This window comes from Notamacropus eugenii, chromosome 4 (genome assembly GCF_028372415.1).
Source record: "Notamacropus eugenii isolate mMacEug1 chromosome 4, mMacEug1.pri_v2, whole genome shotgun sequence".
NCBI lineage: Eukaryota > Metazoa > Chordata > Mammalia > Diprotodontia > Macropodidae > Notamacropus > Notamacropus eugenii.
In genome coordinates, this window is record NC_092875.1 from 319,085,868 (window position 1) to 319,112,256 (window position 26,389).

General features: G+C 37.9%; 1 protein-coding gene across 16 annotated transcripts in view; it reads left to right on the forward strand.

The window, feature by feature from the left end:
* RNF180 (ring finger protein 180) overlaps positions 1 to 26,389 on the forward strand; it is a 285,964-nt gene that overhangs the window by 232,959 nt on the left and 26,616 nt on the right. The gene's annotated exons all lie outside the window — the stretch shown is intronic.

Below are 26,389 nucleotides of genomic sequence, written 5' to 3' on the forward strand. Positions count from 1 at the left end.
TTCCCTTATCCCCATCTTCTCTCTTTTCTTGTAGGGCAAGATAGATTTCTACATCCCATTACCTCTATTTCTTATTTCCCAGTTGCATGCAAAAACAATTCTCATCATTCGTTCCTAAAACTTTGACTTCCAACTTCTCTTACTTCCTTCCTCCCCACCCATCCCCACAGAGAAGGCAAGCAATTCAGTATAGGCTATACATATGTAGTTATGCAAAAAACTTCCATAATAATCATGTTGAGTAAGACTATATTTCCCTCCATCCTATCCTGCCGCTCATTGATTCTATTCTTTCTTTTGACCTTGTCCCTCCCCAAAAGTGTTTATTTCTAATTACTCCCTCTTCTCATTTGCCCTTCTTTCTATCATCCCCCCACACCCCACTTATCCTCTTCTCCCCTACTTTCCTGTGGTGTAAGAGAGATTTTCATACCAAACTCAGTGTGTATGTTTTTCCATGCTTGACCCAGATGTGATGAGTAAGCTTCACTTTTTTCCCTCTCACCATCCCCCTTTTCCTCTCTGTTGAAAAAGCTTTTTCTTGCCTCTTTTATGAAAGATACTTTGCCCCATTCCATTTCTCCCTTTCTCCTCCCAATATATGCCTCTCTCACCCCTGAATTTTATTTTTTTAGATATCACTTCCTATTCAACTCACCCTGTGCCCTCTGTCTATATGTATATAATCCCTCCAACTACGCAAACACTGAGAAAAGTCTCAAAAGTTACAAATATTATCTTTCTATGTAGGAATGTAAACAGTTCAACTTCAGTGTGTCCCTTATGATTTCTCTTTCCTGTTTACCTTTTCATACTTCTCTTGATTCTTGTGTTTGAAAGTCAGATTTTCTATTCTGCTCTGGTCTTTTCATCAAAATTGCTTAAAGTCCTCTTTTTCATTGAATGACCATTTTTTCCTCTGAATTATTATACTCAGTTTTATTCAATGATTCTTGGTTTTAACCCTAGTTCCTCTGACTTCTGGAATATCATATTCCAAGCCCTTTGATCCCTTAGAAGCTGCTAGAGTTTGTGTTATCCTGATTGTGATTCCACAATACTTGAATTGTTCCTTCTGGCTGCTTGCAATATTTTCTCCTTGACCTGGGAACTCTGGAATTTGGCTACAATATTCCTAGGAGTTTGTTTTTTTTTTTTTTTTTTTCAGATCTGTTTCAGGAGATGATCAGTGGATTCTTTACATTTCTATTATACCCTCTGGTTCTAGAATATCAGGGCAGTTTTCCTTGATAATTTCATGAAAGATGAGGTCTAGGATCTTTTTTTTGATCATGGCTTTCAAGTAGTCCCATAATTTTTAAATTTTCTTTCCTGGATTTATTTTCCAGGTCAGTTGTTTTTCCAATGAGATTTTTCACATTGTCTTCTATTTTTTCATTCTTTTGGTTTTGTTTTGTAATTTCTTGGTTTCTCATAAAATCATTAGCTTCCATCTGCTCTATTCTAATTTGTAAAGAACTATTTTCTTCAGTGAGCTTTTGAACTTCCTTTTCCATTTGGCTAATTCAGATTTTTAAAGCATTCTTCTCCTCATTGGCTTTTTGGACCTCTTCTGCCATTTGGGTTACTCTTTTTTTTTTTAATTAATTTTATTTATTTGCAGTGTTCTACAATCACTACCATATAAGTTAGATTATTATTTTCCCTCCCTCCCCCTATCTCCCCCCTCCCTCCCTGAGATGGCATACAATTTGATATAAGTTCTACATAAACATTCTTATTAAATACATTTTCACTATACTCATGGTGTGTAGAAGAATTCAATTGAATGGGAAAAATCATATAACAAACCGAAACATAATACACACACACAAAAATGATCTACTATATTCTGCGATTGAATTCCATAGTTCTTTCTCTGAATGTAGAAGGCACTTTGCCTTAGAAGACGATTGGGAACTTTTTTTCACGTCCTTGCATTGCTACAAAGCTCCAAGTCTACCAGAAAAAACTCTCGCACACTGTGGTCATTGCTGTGTGCAAAGTTCTCCTGGTTCTGCGCCTTTCGCTCAGCATCGGATCATATAAGTTTTTCCAGGCCTCTCTGAAGTCTTCCTGTTCATCATTTTTTTTCCTTTATTTTTCATTTTTAACACAGTTCATATCGCATAAAACAATTCCAACTTTTGATCAGGTGATACTTCCTTTTAAAGCATTTACAATATAGACCACAAAAGAATTTTTTTAAAACATTAACCAACTGAGACACAAATAATATTTATGTGTGCTAACTTCACAAGCCCTTGACCTAATTGTCTCTACAGTATTACTAAGAATTAGTAATTGTTGTTGGTCTAAAGTCCTTTAGAGTTTACCTTATTGTTGTTTGTCTAAAGTCCTAAGCCTGATAGCTTAATTTTAGACTTAACCTCGGATGTTCCCCTACCAACAATCTGATATTAAGCTTACAAATCTTTTGACTATAGGAAATTGCCACTAAGAGTTGCATGGAACCAGTATCTCCCCAAGTTCATGTCAGTTCCAGATAGGAGTATATTGTCAACTTGAATTCAGTCAGGCTTAAAGTCTGGAAGTGTCAGTGGGGAAATTGAGTCAGGAGAATCCTACCTCAGCCCAGGCTGAACAGCTGCTCTCCCACCCTTCCCATGAGATCACCTTTTGCAGTTCATACCAGCATCTCGCCAGCTTATTGGCATCATGGATTGAAGGCTCAGACCGGCTTTCTTGCTATCCATACCTGGAGTTAGGCTCAGAAGAATAGTCACTTAATAGTCCCATAGCATCTTAAAATAGCAAGTGGCATTAACCAGGTTTCAATTATGACTACAGTTTCACTTTGGCTAAGGAGCATCTTTTGAGGCAAGTCTTAAGTGGCTTACATGCCTTTCTATACATGTTCTAGTTCCTGATTAAATAGCAAATCATAAAATCAAATTTACCATTAAACCTTAATTTTTCCATCAATGCCAAATTTGACCCGAAGTTACCTGCCTCCAGGAGACTTAGACTAAAATTCATTTCCCCAAACTAAAGATGTCTCTGATTTAGTCTCAGTAATTAATTCAACCAATTGTTTTAATACTCATTGCTTTTACATCACTTTGTTACATATCCAATTTCTCTCCCCTTCTCTCCCCTCCCCCTATCCCCTAATACTTTGCATTCTGATTACTCCTTCCTTCAATGTACCCTCCCTTCTATCACACACCACCCTTCCCTTATCCCCATTTTCTCTCTTTTCTTGTAGGGCAAAATAAATTTCTATACCCCATTCTCTGCGTTTCTTATTTCCCAGTTGTATGCAATAAAAATTCTCAACATTCGTTTCTAATACTTTGAATTCCAACTTCCCTCCCTCCCTCCCTCCCCAACCCCACTGAGAAGGAAAGTAATTCAATACAGGGTATGTATGTGTCATTTTGCAAAAGACTTCCATAATAATCATGTTGTATAATACTAACTATATTTTCCTCTATCCTACTCTGTCCCCCTTTATTTTTATTTTTTTATTCCCTCATTTGACCTTGTCCCTTCCCAAAAGTGTTTATTTCTAGTTACTCCCTTCTCCCGTTAACCCTCCCTTCTATCATGCCTCTCACTCCACTTGTCACCTCCTCCCCTACTTTCCTGTATTGTAAGATAGATTTTCATACCAAATTTAGTGAGCATGTTATTGCCTCCTTCAGCCATATGTGGAGAGAGTAGCTTCACTTTTCCCCTCTCCCCTTCTCTCTTTTCTCTTCCATTGAATAAGATTTTTCTTATCTCTTTTATGAGTTATAGCCTGCCCCATTCCATTTCTCCCTTTCTCCTCCCAGTATTTTCCTCCCGCACCCCTTAATTTTTATTTTATATATTTTTTGTGTGGATATCATCTCTTCTGATTCAGCACAACCTGTATTCCTTGTCTATATGTGTGTGTGTATGTGTGTATGTGTATGTACAATCCCTCCACCTACCCAAATACTGAGAACAGTCTCAAGAGTTACAAATATTTTCTTTCCGTGTAGGAATGTAAACAATTCAGCTTTAGAAAGTCTTTTATAATTTCTCTTTCCTGTTTACCTTTTCATGCTTCTCTTGATTATTGTTTTTGAAAGTCAGATGTTTTTCTTCAGGTCTCATCTTTTCATCATGAATGCTTGAAAGTCCTCTATATCATTGAATGACCATTTATTCTCTTGAAGTATTATACTCAGTTTTGCTGGGTAGGTGATTCTTGGTTTTAATCCCAGTTCCTTTGACTTCTGGACTTTGATCGCTTAATGTTGAAGCTGCCAGATCCTGTGTTATTCTGATTGTATTTCCACAATACTCACATTGTTTCTTTCTAGCTGCTTGCGATGTTTTCTCCTTGATCTGGGAATTCTGAAATTTGGCCACAATATACCTAGGAGTTTCTCTTTTTTGGTCTCTTTCAGGTGGTGATTAGTGGATTCTTTCCATATTTTGCCCTCTAGTTCTAGAATATCAGGACAGTTTTCCTTGATAATTTTATGGAAGATAATGTCTATGCTCTTTTTTTGATCATGGCTTTCAGGTAGTCCCATAATTTTTAAATTGTTTCTCCTGGATCTATTTTCTAGGTCAGTTGTTTTTCCAATGAGATATTTCACATTATCTTCTATTTCTTCAAACTTTTGGTTTTGTTTTTTAACTGTTTGGTTTATCTCATAGTCATTCATTTCCCTGAACTCAGTTCTCTCTTTCAGAGAACTATTTTGTTCAGTGAGCTTTTGAACCTTCTCCTCCATTTGGCTCATTCTGCTTTTTAAAGCCTCCTTCTCCTCATTGACTTTTTGGACCTCTTTTTCCAATTGAGTTAGCCTCTTTTTAAGGGTGTTATTTTCCTGAGCATTTTTTGGTTCTCCTTTAGCAAGCTGCTAACTCGCTTTTCAAGATCTTATCTTGTGAGCCCAATTTAAGTTGCCTTTGGAAGCCCTGGAGGCAGGGTCCTTGACTTCCTGTGACAGTATGCCTTGTTCTTCCTCATCAGAAAGGATGGGAGTTCACCAAGAAAGTAACCTTCTGTGGTCTTATTTTTTTTCTCTCGTTTTTGGGCATTTTCCTAGCCAGTTACTTGACTTCTGAGTTTCTTCTCCACAACTACCTCGCTTCCAGTTCAGCCAAGACAGCACTGGGGGCTGAGATTCAGATGAACTGCTCCAATTCTCCAGGGGCTTTGGGGGGAAGGAGGGGCAGGGCTGCTATTCAGTGTAAGATTAAGATCAGCTGCCCAGGTGGGGCAGGGCTGCCACAAGGGGCTCAGTTCCCTCAGGGGCTTTACAGTGAGGCCTTCAGCTATGGACTCAGGCTGCTGCCTGCCTTGGGAGCCCCCTGTCTGCTGCTGCCTCATTTTTAACAGGTATTTTATAGGCTATAGAGGTAGAACTAGAGCAGGTCCATCCTTCTACTCTGCCATCTTGGCTCCGCCCCCTGTTCTAGTTCTGCTCACTTTGCATCAGTTCCTACAAATCTTCTCAGATTCCTCTGAAACCAGCTCCTTCTTCGGACTCATACTAGTTTCCAGTTCTTTTCCACCATGAGAAAAGCTGCTATAAATATTTTGGTTCATGTGAGCCCTTTTCCTCTTTGTTTGATATTTTGGGGATGTAGACGTAGCCAGTCAATCAGTCAGTAAATATTAAGTTTTCACTCTGTGCTAGGCACTGTTTTAAGCACTAGGAATTGAAAAAAGAAGACAGAAAGGCGTTCCCTGCCCTCAAGGAGCTCACCATCCAAATCTGCCACTTAATAGCAATATTGCTTAGGTAAAAGGTATGCACAGCTTAATAGATTTGGGGGAAATAGTTCCAGATTGCTTTCCAGAATTGCCAGACAGTTTGATTAGCAGAGCATTAGTGTTCCTTTTTTCCCACAAACCTGCAAGTATTTGTCTTTCTTTTTTTTGTCATCTTTGCCAATCTGATAGGAGTGAGGTAGTTTTAATTTGAGGGTTGTTTTAATTTGTTGCTTCTGAACTCATTCATTGATTAATATACAATGTAGAGCTTATTCCTCACCCCTGGGCTCAGGTCTCTTCCTCTCTTCACCCTGAATGTGTGATTTGGAAGTAGATGGTGAGCAGCAGAGCTTCCCTTTGACACCTGTTCCTGCACTTTGCTCAAGTAGACCATGCTGCTGGACTTGGACCTTCCTTCTGCCCTATACACACAGCCTCTCTCTGCACTGGAATGCTCCTCAGGGCCATTCCTAGCTAGATACCATCTTAATGGCCACAGACCTTTTTGTCTATCTCCCTGTGGTGATATGGACTGGAGAAAATAGCACCATGATTTTTTTTTCTTGCATTTCCTGATCAGGACTCAGTTTGGTGCATTGTTTAGATCACTGTGTGTGAAGTTGTAGAGAGGATAGAACCTGGTTGTACTTCGTTTTCCCACATCCCCCCATCTTTGCTCAACCCCAGCTTAATCCTTTCAAGTAACAGTGTTCTTTCCCTCCTGAAAATTTGTCCTATCACTTTCACATTGCAGACACTTAGTATATATTTTAATCGAATTACAGCATTCTACCTAGCATCTTAGTAATCTATTGATGTTTTAAATTTTATTACATTGTTTATTGAGGACAGGGATTGTATCTTACTTTATCTTTGAATTCCCCATGCCTAACAGTGCCATAGATAGCCAAATCAAAGTATAGATTTAATACTTTGGGAAGCCATTTAATATGGTAAGATATCAAAATAGTCTTAGTATACTGAGCAAGGACAGAAGAAACATATTAATGTAAGAAGCAGCAGTTTACAGCACAAATACCAAACACGGCTGGGTTTTAGGCACAACCTAAACCAACTGGCTAAAACTATCATGTAGGTAAAGTTTGTTTTGGAACCTTTTCAAGCCCTCCAACAAAACCCATTTTCTTTTTTCTGTGACCTTTCTGACTCCTGAGTACCAAACTTGGATCCTACTCTTTTTTTTTAAAACTAGTTATCATTTCATCCTTGTTATGGTGGTAATTGACAAGTGATTTCATTAGCTAAAGACACTTAATGTTTGACCTATCCAAGAGATATTTGAATTTTAAGAGGAAATTTGGAAGCTAACGGGGAAAAAAAATTGAACAGCTAGAGAAATTGAGCTGCAAGAGTGGGAGACAAGCAATGGAGATTGATTGAATTGACTAATTAAAGTTCAGGTCTGGGCAGAATAACTAGGGTTATACCTGGGCTTGGGGAAAAGAGAGCTTTTCCAATTTACATATTTTTCCTTTCAATCATCCACTGTCTCTGTTGCTAAGAACTTATGCTCCAGCTAAGCATTACTCTGGGGCATCCTGCCCTATGCTTCTGCAGACTGTCTGGTAGTCTCTCCTTGCTTCGTTGTGGGGTGATTGTGTGTGTGCTACCAAACCCCTGCAATCTCATAAAGGATTGAATAAATAGATTTGGCACATCTGAAATTACTGAATTTTGCATGAGGATGCATGCAAATATGGCCTCAAAGAAAGAAGCCTAACTATAGATAGCAGGAAAATAATTGTCCCAGAATAGTAGTCCAGTGTGTATCTCTATGGAATGGAGTTCTCTTTTTTTTTAACAAAGGCTTTGGGCTAGTACTGTCTCATGAGGCAATTTTTCAAATAGTATTTAAAGTCTATTCCAACTATCAAATAGTATTATTCTAAATTGTAATAGCTATTTTAAATAGCAGACATTACAGATGTAAGCTTTGCACATAGTAAATGATTAATAAATGTTTTATCTATTAATGTGTGTACTCCATGTAGAAAGTACTGCTAATTCCCCATTGGCCTTTTCATCCATAATCATGCCAAGATATTGTGAACAGTGTCAAATAGAGCTGGCATAGTGAATGGACTTTGAATCAGGTAGACCTCAAAGCAGATCCTGTCTCAGGCATTTGCTTGCTCTGTGATCCTGAACACTTCTCTCAGCATCAGTTTCCTCATCTGTAAAACGGAGTAATAGGGCTGTTGTACCATCAGATGAAATAAGCTCTGCAGAAATGCTTTGAAGGAAGTACCTGTCTCTATGAATACATGGCTTAAAGAATTATTTAGTATTCTTAATGTCAGTACCCTCTATCACTCTTCAGTTAAGAATAATGATATATTTAATTTCAGTTGTGCTTAAATGGTATAAGTTCAAAATTCAGAAACTGTTTCTCCCTCAAACAAAAATATTGACAACCCATTCTCTTTTTCACTGTCAACTGGCCCCCTCTCCCAACTCAGAAGATCAGGAGCCAGAAGGCTGCTGAACATCAAGTTTAAGAATGGCAAAATACATGTTCTGGTTGTAAGAGTCATATCATTCTCCAGAAATTGTCACATTGTGCCCAAATTACAGTAACCCATTGATGGTTATTTATTTTAATAAATTTCAAAAATTTGCATAAATCTCTTCTCTCACATTTATGCTGTATAGATAGATATTGTCTAACAATATATTGTTATATAATAGATATTATATTGTTATTATAGGTACTGTATAATAGATATTGTAGATAGATATTGGACATATAATAGATATGTCCGACACATGTTGGACAATTTGCTTGACCAGAATTAGATAAGGGAAGTCCACATGTTGCTGCATTCTTATCAGTGGCTAGCTTTTTAGAACACAAATGAAAAGTGAATCTTTGTCTTGAATTTGGTACCATTTTAAATTAAATATAGCTAAATCAAAGTGTTATCTTGGTTATTAATAATGATTGACTTTTTTCATGTAATATTACTATATTTTAAAATGTCCTCTCTGCTGTCTTCTAAAAATATTGACCAGGTATATCTGATACCAAAGAAAGGAAGTAAAGACAGAAAGTTGAGAATAATCTAAATTCTATTAGATTTTATCTTGTAGTGGGAAAAAATCTGATTGGTGATTGTTAGTTCCCAAACATAGTGTGCCCATGTTCACAGCATGTATATAGCTACAGATGAATTTTGTGTAAGAGAGTAAAAATATACTTGCTTATTAAATGTAGCTGAAAAAGTGTTGTCCTATAGCAATATTATGCATATAGTTTTCATATTAATTGGACCAGATGAACAGGAAAAATTTCCAGTCATTGTCATGAACTCATGACAGTCCTTTCCTTGAAGTGAAGCTCCACAAGAACTGGAATGAAACATAAGCCTATTCTTACCTATCTTAAAACATGAAGTTTCTACTCAAAATGAAAAAGAGAGGAACAAAGACAGCTGGCTTACTCAGCTGCAAATGTAAGTGTAGTAAGGGTATTCACCATATCACAGATCTTTACTGATAGTTTTTTCGAGTAATAATATTTTTGAGCAGGGATTCTTAATCTTGAGTCCACAGACCTCCCTCCCCCCTCCCCTGCAAAAAAAGAAAAGGGTCATTGGATAGAATGTGTACCTTTTAATTTTTTAATAATTATGTTTCAGTTTAATTGGTTTTCTTTGTAATTCCATTAATATGTATTTTCCATTAAAAGTATTATTCTGAGATGAGGTTCACAGGCTTTACCCATTTGTCAAAGGGGAATCAATGACACATAAAAGTTTAACAACATCAGTCTTAGAAGAATTATATCTTATGAGGAATTATCCTCTAAATTAGAGAAATAATGAACACCATCTTAGTTGCCACACATTACTAGTGGCAGAGTAACAAATGTGTAAAAATTCCAAATAATAGAATTTTCCCCAATTCCATCAGAAATTCCATAGTTAGTATCTAGTTTGGTGCTACCTATGTTCTGAATCATTTTCCTAAAGCCAGTCTACTACTGGTAGAGAATATGGACAGCAAGAAATGAAGGACTTCTCTGTTCTTTCTCCTCTCACTTTTGGCATTCACAAGATTCACCCAGAAACACTGGGCAGATATTTCTGAGGTGATGAGTCCTGAACAGGAGTTAACTCTACAACATCCTCAACAACTGCTTTATTGTTTCATGAGATATAGTATCAAGTGAACTTCAGTAGGTATCTGTAAGTATTTAATACTAATCCTTTCCCCACTGATAAATCTCACATATTCAGTTATATATTTTGAGGGAAAAAAATAATGTAGGAGAGTAAAGGTTAAATCTTGAAGAATGTAGCTGTTCAAACATCTTTCATGTTCATTTACAAGTACTTCAGATTCCGAACATTTTTTTCATTTTTTCTAAGTCTACCCATGGAACAGAGTAGCTATTAAAAGGATATTTAGCATTTTAAAGTTGCAGTTAGAGAAATCTTTTGGTCTGAAACCTTCACTTCTCATCTATCCCCAACTTATGTAAAATTTCCTTGACATTGCATCCTAAACAATTTTACCATTACAAGCCAGATGTGGTGGTGTATGTCTATAATCCCTCTTACCCAGGAGGCTTGAGCTCAGGAGTTCTGAGCTTCAATGAGGCTAACGTCAATCAGGCATCCACAGTAAGTTCATACTAATATGGTGAGCCCCTAGAAGCAGAGGGCCGCTAGGCTGTTTTGGAGAGAAGCAAACCAGCCTGGATCATGAGTGTCTGTGCAGTCAGAAATGGAATTATGTTCATGCATGGCTGCTGCATTTCCAGCCTGGGTGAAGAATAAATTAAATGTACTCTAAAACATTTTTTAAAAAAGCCAAGTGCTAATGTTTTAAAATTGAGATCTCATGCAATAACCAAAAATTGTTACATTAAAAAATTTTGGAATTTTTAAAATTGCAACCACTTGAGACTATAAGCTATGGAAGAGCATTCATCTAATATAAATCCCACCAAAATCATGATGCAAATAAAACCTACAATGTGGTCAGTAAGCATATTGGAAAGAGGGTTTGAATCTCGGCCTTGCTGTTAACTAGGATCATAGGTTTAGAACTGGAAGAAACCTCAGAGGATCAGTTAGTACAATCTCTTTATGGATGAACAAACTGAGGCTCAGGAAAGTTGTGACCTATACAAGGTACTGAACCCAGGTCTTCTGATTGTGACCCCAGCGTTCTTTCTACATTGCTATATGATAGTTAACAAACCATTTAATTTCTCTTGACCTCAGTTTCCTTATCTGTAAAATTAAGGATAATGTTAGAGATCTCTTCCAAATCTAGATTATATGAGCCTAAGTGATCATCCACCCTCTGTCTGGAGGTCTTGCAGGGTCCAGTCCTTAGTGCCATGCCTCTGCTCTCCTCACAGCCTCTTCCCCCACTTCTCAGCGTCTCTTTTTATGTCATCTTCCCTGCCCCCCATTTGAGTGTAATCTCCTTGAGAGCAAAGACTGCCTTGCTTGTTTGTATTTATATCACCAGCAAGGGGAGGTATAATAGGGGAAGTTTTTGATTTGTTAAAAAAGTTTTAAAAAAACAAAAAAGACTTGTCAGCCTGATGTAGTGGGAAATTCATTGTATTTGGAGTGGGAAGAACTGGGTTTTATTTCTAGCTCTCCTCTTCACTACTTGCGTGACCTTGTATTTAACCATATCTTGTTTGGACTTTAGTTTCCTTATCTATAAAATGAAGTCATTGGACTGGATGCTTGTCCTGCTTTCAAGCTTATGCTTCTGTATCCTGCCCAAAACATTTCTTCTGCAAGCTAGATATCTCCAGCACTTAAACCAGATATGAGCCTCCCTCAGCATCTTGTCACCAATGCGGATGCTCTTCAACTTATCATTGTCTCTTCTGAGAAGTAACAGTTGAAACTGGACATAATATCTCCAAAATCATCTGACCAGGACAGAAAGGTAGAGCTACCACCTCCCTCTTTAGGGACACTCCTTCTCTTAATGCAGTATGTCTGTGTATTTGTTGGGATCTCCAGTGCCAGGCAAACACACTAGTTAGAAGATATCCTCATAATATTTTTTTGATAACCCACCCTCCAAGCTATAGGCTTGGAATAAGGAATATGGAATAAGAATAATAATAGGAATAAGGCTATATGATCCTGAAAGATAATTGGAGGGTAGATACACAGAAACATATTCAGACAAAAATACCTAATTTATATTCACCTCAGAAGAAGTTATTTACAATCTCAGTAACACCAATGAAAATATTTCTGCTTTATGGTAAAAAACTAAAGAAGCATAGTATATGAGTGATTTTTCTAGTTTAGAGTCTATATTTTTCACAGGTTTATAATAAAGCTGGAAATAGGTCAACCTTTTCATCTACAACTGTGGTAGGATCAGATCCTATTTTATGTAAGTTGGACTGGTTTCCCCTTACAGGGGGTACTTCTTGGAATTGTCATTGGTTTGTCTTCCTTTCTGTCTGGGCTATAAAAGGCTCTGCCTTAAGGGAGTTCAGGTCAGAGGTTTTAGTGGAATGAATGCGTAATTCTGGGGGAGTTGCTTATCTGCCCTACTACCGTTTTAAACTCAAAAACTGTATTCTTTGTTATCCTTTGTCAGTCAAGGTATTTTTATTGCATTCAGTAGTATTTCATTGCATTCCAACTGCAATCCTTAATTGTCAGATTGGCCTGAATTAGTCTTGACCCATTCTAATAGTCCAGTAAAGGCCATCTTTGTTTACTTGGGTCATATTACATCTATGGAACCTCTTTCTTAAGTTTCTATTTACATATGTTTTGTGATTTCTTTGATACATAACTACTATCACATGGTTACATGTATGTTTGCATCTTTTGAATGTAATGTTAAAACGAGTTTCCTAGGGATTGTTTAACACAGGGAGAAAGACTGCTGAAGGAAGCACTTTTTAAGTGTTACATCTTAAGGTGAATTGGAATGAATTGCCTGTTCCTTTCTTTTAAATTGATTCTTGAAATATAAAATTCCATATAAAAATATAAAATTCCATATATTCCATTTAAAATAGGAATATATTTCTCACTAGTATTTGTACTGATGGAATGCTTAAACTCTCATAGTAAAAACATATAACTAAATGAAACATGTATGCATACCAGGTTGTTCTTTTTGCAAGATAAATATGCCACCTACCACTAAGGACAATGGCCACTTAGGGATCTGCATGACTGCTACATACAGTGTTTTCTGAGATGAGGATTCACTGTCCTTTGGAAAGGGGGGTCACAGGACACTCTTGTAGAATTGTCAGAAAGCTTTCTTGAATTCTTTCAATTCAACTGACATTTATCAAGTTTAGAGGACCTGGATTCAAATCCCAGCTGATACATACATACATGCACACATATACACATACATACATACACACACACACACAAATATACATCATAGGGATGGCCTCAGGCAAAGTACGTGTACATGCTGAGATTCAGTTTCCTCTTCTGGAAAATGAAAAGTTTGGATGTGGTAACCTCTAAGGTCCTTTCCAAGTCTGTATGTATGATCCCATACCTGCAAAGGCAAAACCATAAAAACAGTTCCTGCCTTCAAGTTTATATTCTATTTTGGAAACAGGGAAGGGGTACCACATGTAAACAGATGAGAAAATAAAAGCTACTATGGAAAAGAAGAAAGGGAGGGAGGGAAAATTTATTAAGGTCCTCTACATATAATTTAGTGGGAGGCAGGTACTATTATTATCCCAATTCTACAATTGAGGAAACTGAGGTAAAGATAAATTAAATAACTTGCCCAGAGTCACACAGCTAGCAGATGTTTGAGGCCAGATTTGATTTCAGGTCTTCCTGACTCCATGCCCAGAGCTCTGTTCATTGTCACCTAGCTGCTACCATAGGGGAAGGGAGAGAATATTTACAAATAGATCAAGGAAAGCTCTCTACAATATGTAGTACTTTAACTGAGCCATAAAGGTCACTAAGCATTCTAAGGGGCAGAGGTGAGAAACACCTGTATTCCAAGGATGGCTGACAATCTGATCAAAGGAATTCAATCAGGAAATGGAATGCTAAGTTTAGGGAGAAACAAGTAGCCATTTTGGCTGAAACACAGTGGGTGAAGAAGACAAATGTGAAATAAGTCTGGAGACACAACCTGGATCATGGCTTTGAACCACCCTAAATACTAAACTCAGGAGTTCATATTTTATTCTAGAGGCAATAGGGAGCCATTGATTCTTGCATAAAGAAGTGACATGGTTAAAGCTTTGCTTTAGGAAGATTTTTGGCAGCTCCATAGAGAATATGTGATGTCTGGCTAAAAGCCACAGAATACTAGTCTCCAAAGAATTTAAAAATATTGTGATTCAGAGGAAAAAAAGAGAGATACATGATGTTTGTGAACAAGTTGCAGTGTATAAGGAACTATTAATAGATAGTAGTGTATAATAAAAAGCCATACAAAAGGACCAGAGCAAAGGATATCATCAAAGAAATATATGGCAAAGAAGGAAGAGTAGTTGGTCATATGTTAAAAGTGAGAGACAATTAATATACTTATCTGTGCTCTATTGATATCTTCAGGATGTCAAAAGAAAGTGAAGACCCCCGCATGCTGGGTGTGCACCCTGTGGCAAACTTGTGTAAGGACATGTATAAGAGCTTTTTAGGATAGTTGTATATGGACTGCCATATGCACCATTGGAAAGAACATTCAAATCTACACAGATCCATTTGAGTTTTTTGAGTGGAGAATGAATGGGAGAAATGAGAGATTGGAAGCAAGAAGATCAATTAGGAGGTTGTGGCATAAGTCCAAGTGAGAGGTCATGAATGAATGAAGGTCTTTCTTAAGAACTTTGGAATCAATTATGAGACATGAAAGACACTGACACAGAACCATCCAGCATGACATGTCCTCATCAAAGAAGGTGCTGTGCTCTTTGGACAAAGCAGAATTGAAGTAGCTCAAAAGAAGTGGGAGATGCACAAATTTAGGGAAGCCACCCCAAATGTTCACATGGACTACTTGTGCCCAACCTATGGTAGAGCATTCCGAGCTTGTATTGGTCTGATCAGCCATAGTTGAACACGGTGTAACTTCACTCTACCATAATTATGTCATTTTGGTCCTCCTCAAGAACAAAAGACAACAACCACCCATAAATGATATGCCATAACAGTAGTACCAGGTGAGTGTGACCTAATCCAGAATCTTCCATCAGAGGTGAAAAAAACAGGAAAAGCAATGGAACCAGAAAATTTCTTTCAGAGAAGCCAAGCAACTTCCACCATCACAGTGTGACATCCCACATAGGAAGAAATGAACCATCTTGGACAGAGTTTTCACCACAACCAGTGTCCCTTGAATTGGGATAATTCCACAGTTAAAGCTAGGGGTGGAAGGAAATATTTAGAAATTGCAGCAACCTTTTGACTTCTTCATAGGGTCCTTGACCTAAAGACAAACCTCATATGACTGGATATATTGACTAACATTATGTCACAATTGTGTCTCATCTACGAAAAGTTATAGGAATCAATTAGGCCATCATAGCCTGTCACTGGGACATTGTGACCAAGACAGAATATTGTTTATTCTTCCTTGCCCAAAGGGACTTCTACTAGCAGAGGGATAAAGCCAGTCAGAGACCAGTCTTTCTCTACATATGGGGTTTGTGCCCACTGAACCTGGGTTCTAATATCTCTGGCCAAGATTTAGTCATGTTAAAGTTTATAGTCTTCAGGAAAGCCCTTTGAGGTGTTTGATCTATTAGGTGTCTATATTTAGATGTTCATGAAAGCTCATCTGCTCACCAGCTTCAGTGTCCAGGAATCGAAATTGAAGTGAAATTGGAACGGCTGAAAAATAGTGCCCAACAGATCTGGGATAACTGAGCTGTTGAGAGGCATGAAAGTAGTTCAGATTCTTGGAGTCATCATATACAATGATGGATTGCCTTCATGTCCCAAATGTAGCTTTGACTAAGAGTAGTATCTTCTACCAAATTGTAGAATCTTTTTTGACACTAGAAGCTGTCAAAGTCAAGTAACAGACATACACACAGAAACTAGTTCATAGCAGAGGCAGGAGCTTATTAACTCAATAGCCACATGAATTAGTCTACACAATGAACTATTTCTGCTTACCTAGGTATGTCAAAAATAGGGGTTGAGGTGAATTGGTTCTCTAAGTCATCAAATGTACTTTCTTTCTCTGGCTTCTTCTGAAAAGCCCCGAGGTGCTTTAGCAGGTGAAGTGTACTGTCAGGGCAGAAAACCTGAGGCTAAAGTGGTAGTTCTCCTTCAATGAAACCAAAAACCAGTTACAATTCTTTTATGGAAGCAAGAGTCTTCCTTATAGTACATTTTCCACTTTATATGGATTCATACAGGATGTCTAGAAACTTATCATGTCCCTTAAAGACTCAGTTTTTTCTTCCTCAAATGAGCATTTCTCCAGTTTGGCAAATAGTTGGCACTTGGGGAGGCATATTCATTCTTTTTTAAGAGGCTGATTCCATTTTACACACACACACACACACACTACACACACACACACACACACACACACACACACACACACACACTCATACACCCTCATACAATGGGGCACCTTCACTATGATCTAGCCTCATGTGTCTGCTTTCTGTCTCTGCACATACCCGTGCTTACAGCTGACTCTATGACCTACTTGTTTCATTCAATCTTAAATGGCTTCTTCTCTTCCCCAGTTCCCTGCCTATCCAAATCCTACCCATATTGCATAATCAACTTTAATTCCCATACTTAGTCCAACCCACATTTATCTCCTCCCTTCTCTCAACTCCTATAGAACTCACTGTCTTTATAATTCATTTTAGTTCTTCTGTATCATTCATTTTGTCATTAATCACATATATATATATATATATATATATATATATATATATATATATATGTATTGTTGCCTAACTCTTTCATGTGTTTTATCTTTACCAACTAGATTATAACTCCTAGAGGTTTGCCATTTTTTTTTTTGTATTCATACTAAGAATCTTAGGTCTCATAAGGACCTTAGAGATCCTCTAATCCAATTCTCCCATTTTAAAACTTGAAATTGTCATCAGCACACCACAGTTGTATCCCATCAGTAAATAAATACCTGTTGAGTGAGTGAATAAATGAATTTTTTTTAAACATGGAGAGGTGAAATATGAGCAGAAACAAGAAGCTTCTGCTTTAAGGGTTTCTGTTTTTCTTCCTATATGTCTTTCTTCTGTTTATAAGTAGACAGAATCCTTTCTCTTTGATAGCATTTGCAGGACCAAATTCATTATTTAATTTCTCAGGTCAGATGTTTGCCACACTTTCAGTCAAAGATCACTGAATATCCCATTCCTCCCTAAGGTAGTGAATTCATTGAGGTGACTGAGGCCCTGTTAAAATAATTCTTGAGTCTGAAGAGATTCATAATTATAACACTTGGGGAAAATTGTCCAAAATGCTCTCTAGTGTCATCATATCCTGTTTTCCTTTAAAGTGTACTCATTGTTAGGCTGAAAAAAAAGCAAAGCATTAATATGTTTGATTATTTTTTTTATTTTTGTTTTACTCAATCTACTCCAAGCCGTGCCAGCCTAACGTGATGAATCAGAGGCTCTCCAGAAAGACACTGCTCTGAAACTCTGTGTGACACCAACCAAATGAGCCTTTGCTTGACTTCAGTCCTGACAGTGGAGAGGAAAAAAAGCTTTTCATTTCTGAGAGCTATTCTGAATCACATCAGGGCATCTGAAAATGAGTAAAAAGCAATCCAACAACATATAACTTTCCTGGCCTTGTAATTTAATGCCCTCATTTGTTAAAAATATTTGCTCATCCTCTCACTCTGCCTGCCTGCTTTCCAGAAGGGTCAGCATCATTGCTGACTTCGTGTGTTATACAACATCAAGCATACCTCTAGCACTTAAATAGCAGATGCTCACAACTTCCCCACTGTTTAAAAATGCTCCATTTAACACTATTGAAAAGAAAAAAGTCTCACTCCTCACATTTCAAACATATATGAGGTTAAGATCAACATGCATTAATATTTTAAGTAGTTTCCATAGTAATTGCTTAATAAGTATATTTTATCTGCATAAGCAATCTGTGTTATTTAAAATGCTATAGAAAATAAGGTGTACTGATTTAAAAAAAAAAGTAGGAACAAAAAGACTTGTAATAATAATAGCTAGCCTTTGTGCAGTCAGGTCTGCAAAGTACTTTATCTTCATTACCTCATTTGATGCTCATAACAGTTCTTCTAAGCACATGCTATTATGCCCATTTTGCAGAGAAGGAAACTGAGGCTGGGGAACATGAGTTTGTGCTATTCTCTGCTCTCCTCCCTTGTCTGATCACACATTACCAAACCCCAACCATAGATTATTCTCACCATCCACTTCCTTCTCTCTCGTTCACATGCTATTAAATGGAGATGACCAGACCCACCACCATTTACAGGCCCAGCACATTCTTCCTTGTAGCAAGGAAGGCCTTTTATGACTCTCTAAGTGAATCCCTATCCCACATACCACTACTGTATTTCCATACTTGTTCTCAGGCCTCCCATAGCGCCTCCTTCTCCAATCCTCTCACTTGAAGATCTCTTCTCATACTTTACTAAGAAGATTGAGAGCAAACCCAATGACCACTTCTCTCCACCTTCTCTTCTCATAACCTCCTTTTCCCTCTTTATTTCAGTTTCTGATAAAAAAGGACTCTTTTGTCTATGTGTAGGTATACATACACACACATATATACACATGTGTGTATATATGAACATATGTATATGTGCACATGTATACATAATATGTGTGTATATACACACACACATATCCTTAATCCCATCCCCTCTCTGCCACAATATTCCCTCCACTAGTTTTATCTCTTTTTAATCTTCAGTCAGGGCACAGTGGCATGATGGAGAGAGCTGGTTTTGAAACCATGATGACTGGGATTCAAGTCCCACCTCATTGTGATCCTAGGTGAGATGCTTAATTTCTTGGTGCTTTATACAACTGCCTAAGACAAGAAGCTGCAGAGAAAGTACCAACTACACTGGTTGGATCCCTATGCCAGTGAAATCAGGCCCTATCTGTATCCCTCTTCCTATCTACTTCCTTTTCTGTTTCCTATAAACATTCGCAAGTCTACCTCATTTTTACAAAGCTCTCTCCTCACTTTCTCACTCAGCCTCTTTGAGGAAAGCCACCACTATTCAGTGCTTCCACTTGTCTCCTCCCACTTTCATCTTAAAAAGCACCTGGTGATAGATAGAGTGCAGGGCCTAGAGTCAAGAAGACCTGAGTTCAAATCCAGCTCAGATACTTTATTGATATGTGACCCTGGGTAAGTCATTTCAACTGTGTGCCTCAGTTTACTCAACTGAGAATAATAATAACACCTACTTTATAGGGGTGTTGTAAAGCTCAAACAAGATAACATTTGTAAAGCTCTTGGCATTGTGCCTGGCACACAGACAATTAATAATGCTTATTTCATCATAACTCTGCAATCTTGCTTCCAGCATCCTCAGTCATCGAAAACTACTCTCTTCAAAGTTCCCAACGATCTTTAAATTGTCAACTGTAATAGCATTTTCTCCATCTTTATCCACTTAACTTTGTTATAGCATTTAACACTGTTAACTATTTTCTCCTCTTCTTTCTGGGTTTTCATAATATTTTTCTCTCTTTGTTTTCCTACCTCTCTGACCACTCCTCAGACTCCTTTGTTGGATTATCATCATCCATGTTATGAGCACTAACTGGTTAGTATCTGTTCTGGGCTCGTTTCTCTCTATACTTCATCTCTTTGTGACCTTAGCAGCTTGCTTGTTTCAGTTTGGCTTTTGTTGTTCAGTCCTTTTCAGTCATGTTCGATTTTTTGTTACCCCATTTGAGATTTTCTTGGCAGAGATATGCAGTGGTTTGCCATTTCCTTCTCAAACTTATTTTACAGATGAGGAAGCTGAGGCAAACACGGTTAAATGATTTGCCTAGGGTCATACAACTGGTATCTGAGGCTAGATTTGAACTCACAAATCTTTCTGACTCCAGCATTCTATCCACTGTGCCACCTTGCTGCCAGATCTACATATATATTTGTTTCTCTCTTGAGCTGTATCTCTGCATCATGAACTGTTGAACATTTCAAACTGGAGATTCCATAAACATTCTAAATTCGATGTGTGTGAAACAGAATTCATTATCTCTTTCCTCCTGTCCCCCAAATCAACCTCTCTTCCAAACCGCCCTAATTACTATCAAGGGAACTACTCACTATATTTCTATTCAACCAGGTTCACAACCTCAGTATCACACTTGGGTTATCCTTGAGCGAATTTAGAAGTCATTTAAACTTCTCTGGACTTCAGTTCCTCAAGTTTGAAGGGACTAGGCTAGATGGCCACTAAAACACCTTCCAATTCTAAATCTTTCATCTTGTGATTCTCAGCTCTCCATCTTCACTCAACCTACATAGCCAATCAGTTGTCACATCTTGTCACTTCTGCCTCCACAACATCTCTCACTTCTGTCTCCATCTCTCTAGTCATTTCCCCACCACCTTTTGACCATTATCACCTTATACCTAGACTATTGCAGTAGCCTCCCATCTGATCTCTGCCTCAACTTTCTCCCTATTCTAATAACCATTGAAGTGATTTTTTTTTCTAAAATGCAGGTCTGACCATGTGTCTCACACACACACACACACACACACACACACACACACACACACACACACACTCCATACTCAAATTCCATTGGCCCTTTATTACTTCAAGGATCAAATATAGATCCTTTTTGTCATCTAAAGCTCTTCATAACCTGACCCCTTCCTATCTTTTCAGATTTCTTGTACTTGACTTCCCTCCCCACACTCAAGCTTTCAGACATCTTGACTGTTAGAGGCCTCTGGCTTCCATGTTCATGCATTTTCATTGGCTAGCCCTCACGTTGGAAAAACACTCCATTCTCACCTCTGCTTCTTAGAATCCCTAGTTTCCTCAAAGGCCCACCTCAAGCATCACTTTGTAAGAAAGAAAGCTTTTCTTGGTCCTCTCAATTAGTAGTTAGGCAACCTCCAAGGCTATCTTGTATCTGCTTTATTTGTGTTTTGAATATATTTATATCAGTTCCATGCAGTCTCTTCCATTAAAATATAAGCTGCTTGAGGGAAAGAACTTGTGCATTTGTCTTGTGTCCCCAGTTCCACAGCACATTGTAGGTGCTTAATAAATGTTTGTTGATTGATACTGCTCCCTCCATTACACCAGCTTTCTTCCAATTGTTACTGTCCATTAGTTCACTGATGTCTTTTCCTACAAATAACTTGAGGAGCACCATTCCCAAATGAGAATGTCACAGAGGGGGATAGGTAATGATTGACTGATTGTCTGCAGTTTATTCAGTATCCCTATTTCTAGAGAGATCAAGATTTTAAAAATGTGTAGACCATCCTAGAATACTTTAATTACAGAATACAATGGAAATATTCTTATTTAGATAGTCTTTGAGAATTGACTTGATATTTTTCATGAACTATTTCTATGGTATGAAATTCATGTAATTATAGACAGATATCAACTATGCTACATGTTTCACTTAAACTCATCAGTTCATACATGTAAACTACGCAGTATATCCTCTGGGGAAAAATAATAATTCAAAAAATATTTATTAACTGCTTACTATGTACAAAACACTGCTGTCAGTACTTGGCAGAGGTAAGGAAGGTGGAGGAAGGGGTAGAGTACATAGACTAGCTATGACAGAGTTACACATGATGCTTACAGTCCAGAGGGATAAGACACCAACACAGATAACTATAGGACTGTGGCATGATATGAACAGTATATCAGCAGGGTGTAAAACAAAATGCTACGTGAAATACTCAGTGGAAGTCACTACCAAAAAGGACAGCATTAAGGAAAATATCATGAATGAAGTGGAGCCTTGTTTGAGGAACCCTCAAGACATGTTTGGAGGACACGATTGCGTTGAGATCCTGCTGATGGTTTTCACCCTCCCCCCTCAACTCCCCTCGCCCTCACCCTCGAGAACGAAAAAAAATTTATCACAAATACAGCATTTCTGCGTCTGTGCCTTTTTTCATACTTCCCTTCTTTGTTAAATTCCTGCTTTGCCCATAGATGTCAATTCAATTACTTTTTAACTTTTACTGTTGTTCAGTTTTTCAGTTTTCCATTTCTTTATGTTCCCTTTGGGGGTTTTCTTGGCAAAGATACTGGAGTGGTTTGCTATTTCCTTCTCCAGTTCATTTTACAGATGTGAAAACTGAGGCAAACAGCATTCAGTAACTTGCCCAGGGTCACACAGCTAGTGCCTGAGGCCAGATACGAACTCAGATCTTTCTGACTCCAGGCCTTGGTACTCTATCCACTGGGGTACTTAGGTGCACAAAGTTTTATAAATATCTGTTAAACAGAAGTGCCAAAAATAAAGGTGACATTTTTCTGCTCTTGGATAATAGTATAAGTTCTGGCATCAGCAGTATTTTTATTTACTTTCCATCCATAAATTTGAGTGTCCATTATCCATTCTCTAAAGTGCTGTAATCAAGCCTGCTATATGTGATTTATTTTTATTTTTTTTTAACTTTCATAGCAAATACATGGCCAAAAAAATTGAAATGGCTATTTTTGCCGCCAACACCTTAAAATCATCATGTAATCAGCATACAATTATGCAAACATTTGGTGACATTAGTTATGATTGAATAGTTGCTAGAGTCTAGGAGATTTAGAAAAAGAAATATAATCCCTGGTTTTTGTTTGTATGTAGGATTCACTTTAAGTAAACCAGTATTACATTTATCCTAAATTAGAATTTATAATGTAATCATTTGACATTTAAGAATAGGAATTTTTATTTTGCAAATTCTATTCAGTAATTGTTCTTGCTCAAGAAATACAAAGCATGTTACTACGTTTCATTATTCTAGGTGCCTGATATATATGTATGTATGTGTATATATGTGTATGAGTATATATATCTCTATATGAGATAAACTTTTCTTTCTTATGAAGTTATGAGTTTATTACCATAACACTCTTTATTGAATATGAGGTAGTAGCAGATGGAGAGCTAGTCTTGAAGGCAAGAAGACCTGGGTTCAAGGCCTGCCTCTGACACATATATAGCTAGCTGTGTGACCATGTAAAAGGAATTTATCCTCTCAGTTCACAGGAAATTCTTTAGGACTATGAGGTGAAAAGCAGGTGCCTATCTGAACTAGTAGAAGGAGCTTCCCTCACTGGAAAGCTCTCTACTTCAGTGAAATCACAGGACCAGAACCATCCTTCTCACCTTACCCCCAACTCCCAAAAAACAGACATTTGGAAAGTAACAGTTGTAAAAGTAGTCTAAACACTAAACAATGAATTTAACGCTGTCTCTGGGGCATTGGAAAAAAACACTTCCTTGTCACAAAATACGATAGAGCCCATTCTAGTTAGATGTGTTTGTACTCACAGACACACAAACAAATGTGTGGAACACTTCTTTCTTATATGGCAATTCGAAATGATCCTATATCTTGGGCATATTTGTATAAAAACATATATACTTAAAAGCATGACCATATGCAAGAATTTTGTATTGATAAGACTTCAGCTTCTGTCTCGCACTTCCTTTTGTCCTGTCCATAAGTTCTCCCCATGCTGGAGTGCTCTGCCTAGTGCACTTCAGGCCTGACCCCATCCTCAGACACTATAGAACTCTATATCCACACTGCCTATGCTGATTTGGGCTGGAAAAGTGACTTTTTCTTGGCCTTCCCCCTCAGAATTCATTCTGGTGCTCTTTCTAGGTCTGTGCGAAGGAACCGGGGAGTGGGATAGGGCTGGGCTCTAGTTCCTCCTCCTCTGCCATCCCTACCCCTCATTTTCCCCTCAGAGCTACATGTGTCAGAGAATGATCTTACTACTTTTTCTGTCTACTAACATAGGCTAGGAATCCTTATATACCTCAATTGAGGGGGATTTTTTGGAGGTCAAAAGAAGGAATTATCCCTTTACTACTCTCTTTAGCAAGAATAAAGTAAAAGAGGGAGCCCTGTTTTGTACTTTCATATTTCATCTGTAGAGATGGAGACCAGTCAAGCAGTAAGCATTTATTAGGCAAGTGCACTGAGGATACATACAAAGAAAGGCAAAAAGCTTACGGACACATAGGAGAGGCAACATGAAAATAACTATGTATGAACAATATATAGGCAGGATAAACTGACAGTGCTCAGCAGGCATATATGAGAATTTGAGGTAGAGGGTTCAAGATAGACTTAGAGTCTTCAAGAGAGATGTGTTTCAGCTCTGACTCCAATCCTAATTTTACTGCCACCACTAACCCTAACCCTAATCCTCTGTCTGTAACCCTTACCCAGTTCCTTTTCCTGGAAGATGAATACAGTTTTTTCTGTCACCTCACCTTTCTGGCTTAGCTTGAATCCCCTGAGAACAAATGGGAATATAGGGCTTACTATTTAGCATTGATAAACAGGAAGGGAAAGAAATAAACATATAGCACCTACTATGTACTAAGATGCTGTGCTAAGGACTTTTCACAAACATTCTATCATCTGATTCTTATGGCACCTCCGGAAGGTAAGTGCTACTATATTCCCCTTTTGATAGTTGAGGAAACTGAAGTAAACAAATTAAGTGACTTGCCCAGGGTCATACAGCTAATTAAGTGTCTGAGACCAGATCTGAATTGAGACCTTTATCAAGGGCCATTAGCTTATCTATTTGTGCTTCCCCCTCCTTATCTCCAGTTAGCCTAGATAAGCATTAGAATGTGTTACAGTTCAGATTTAACTTCAAATTCATTTCCTACCAAATCTTGTTGTCAGAGCCATTCATATGCACTAGAAGTACAAGTTCCTTTTTGCTGCTTTTTGATTTAAGGAGTGTTCATAAGCACTGACTTATTGTTTGAAGCAGGCAGCAAGAGTAAGGAAGAGCAAGACTTAAGACATGCTCACAATTCAATAATTGTGAATTGTTTTAGTATTTTATTTTCAGAATGTCTTAGTCAGACCACATCATCAGGCCAAACTTGGCCAGCATATGGGGCAAATAGATTTTATTTTCCAAAGTTCCCATTTGTTCTTTTTAAAATCCAGTGCTCATCCCATTAACATGATTTATAGCTCTGTTGCCTTAGAAATTCTCCCTACCATTCATCCAGGTAACGCTTCAATCTGTGGCAATAAAAGTAGAAGTTCCTCAAGGAGCACCTATATGTCTGACCTGTTTGACCAGTGCTAGAGTATGAGTCAGCTTTTATAATCTTTCCCCTCAACTCTCTGAACTTAGTGGAAAATTTTAATTGTGATGATTAGGAGTAGAGATCTTTAAAATGATCCACTGCTCCCTTTTGCTTCTAGGAGAAAATAATTCTATAGCTTAGCATCCTCTTTCTATAGTTTGGCTCAAAGCTGCCTTTCCAGCTCCTATATCCTACAACTCCTACAAATCTCTGTTCCAACCCAATCACAGTACCAGCTACTCCCTGAATTCAGTGTTACCTCTCCACTCTGTCCACTCCTCTAAGAAGCCTGGATTGCCCACCCTCCTCAACTCTGCCTCTCAGAGGGATCTTCTTCCAAAGCTCAGCTTGGGGTTGCCTGCCTCTTTGAAGCTTTCACTGATCGAGCTCAGTTTTGAGGGGTCTCTTATTTCTTCACATTATCTTGCATTACTTCAAGTATGCATGACTTTATCCCCTAGTGTAATGAAAATGCCAGGAGAGAACAAACTTTTGTGTTTTGTGTTGTTGTTTTTTTTTTTTGTTTGGTTTGGTTTTGACCTTTTTCTTCTTGGCCTCTAGTCCAGTGTTTTGCATGTGGCAGGCAATTAAATATGTATTCAGTTGAATAGCCTCCATTTCAGAGAAGTCAAACAAGATGCAGTGAAAGTTGTTTAGTCAATGAGGCATTGATGTTTGGCAGCATGACAAGGTCCCCTACACACCTTCCCAACTGTAGAACCCTGAATGCTGATGTTATGTGCATGGCTAAAGTAGCTGTTATCCCCTGCTCTAAGAGTCATATCTGTAAAGGTCCCTCAGCTCCATAGGGCCAGAAAATAAATTTAATCCATTGTTAACTCATAGTCAAGTAGTTCATAGATATCCTTTTTAGGGAATGTGGCCTTTGGGAAGATTTAGTCTTGATTCTGGTGGTTGTTTTCCCCTGTTCATATATGAATTCTATCCTTTCCCATCCTTAACACTTCCATCTCACTCCTTTTTTAAGTCATCAGTATAATTCCCAAGGTTTTGACATCTTGAATGAATATTGACATGACCTTCCTCTCCATTGATGTGATACTTCCTGAAATAAAGATGGGTATAGTGCTAAATTTGACCCCTAAGAAAGCATGCAGCAGTCACCATTCATAGCACCTCCCTACACTTATTAATTCATGCAGAGAAAAATTAAAGGTTTTGAGTGGCTGATACTAAAGTGGACATGAATGTCACATCACAAGTTGGTCCACCCTTCCCGTAGAGATAGATAAATACTATTTTGATTCTTTCTCTTTCCTGCCCGTTCCCTGACCTTGGAAACACTGCTCCATCATACCTTTCTCTTGACTCTTTGTAGCCTCTTTACTTTGTTT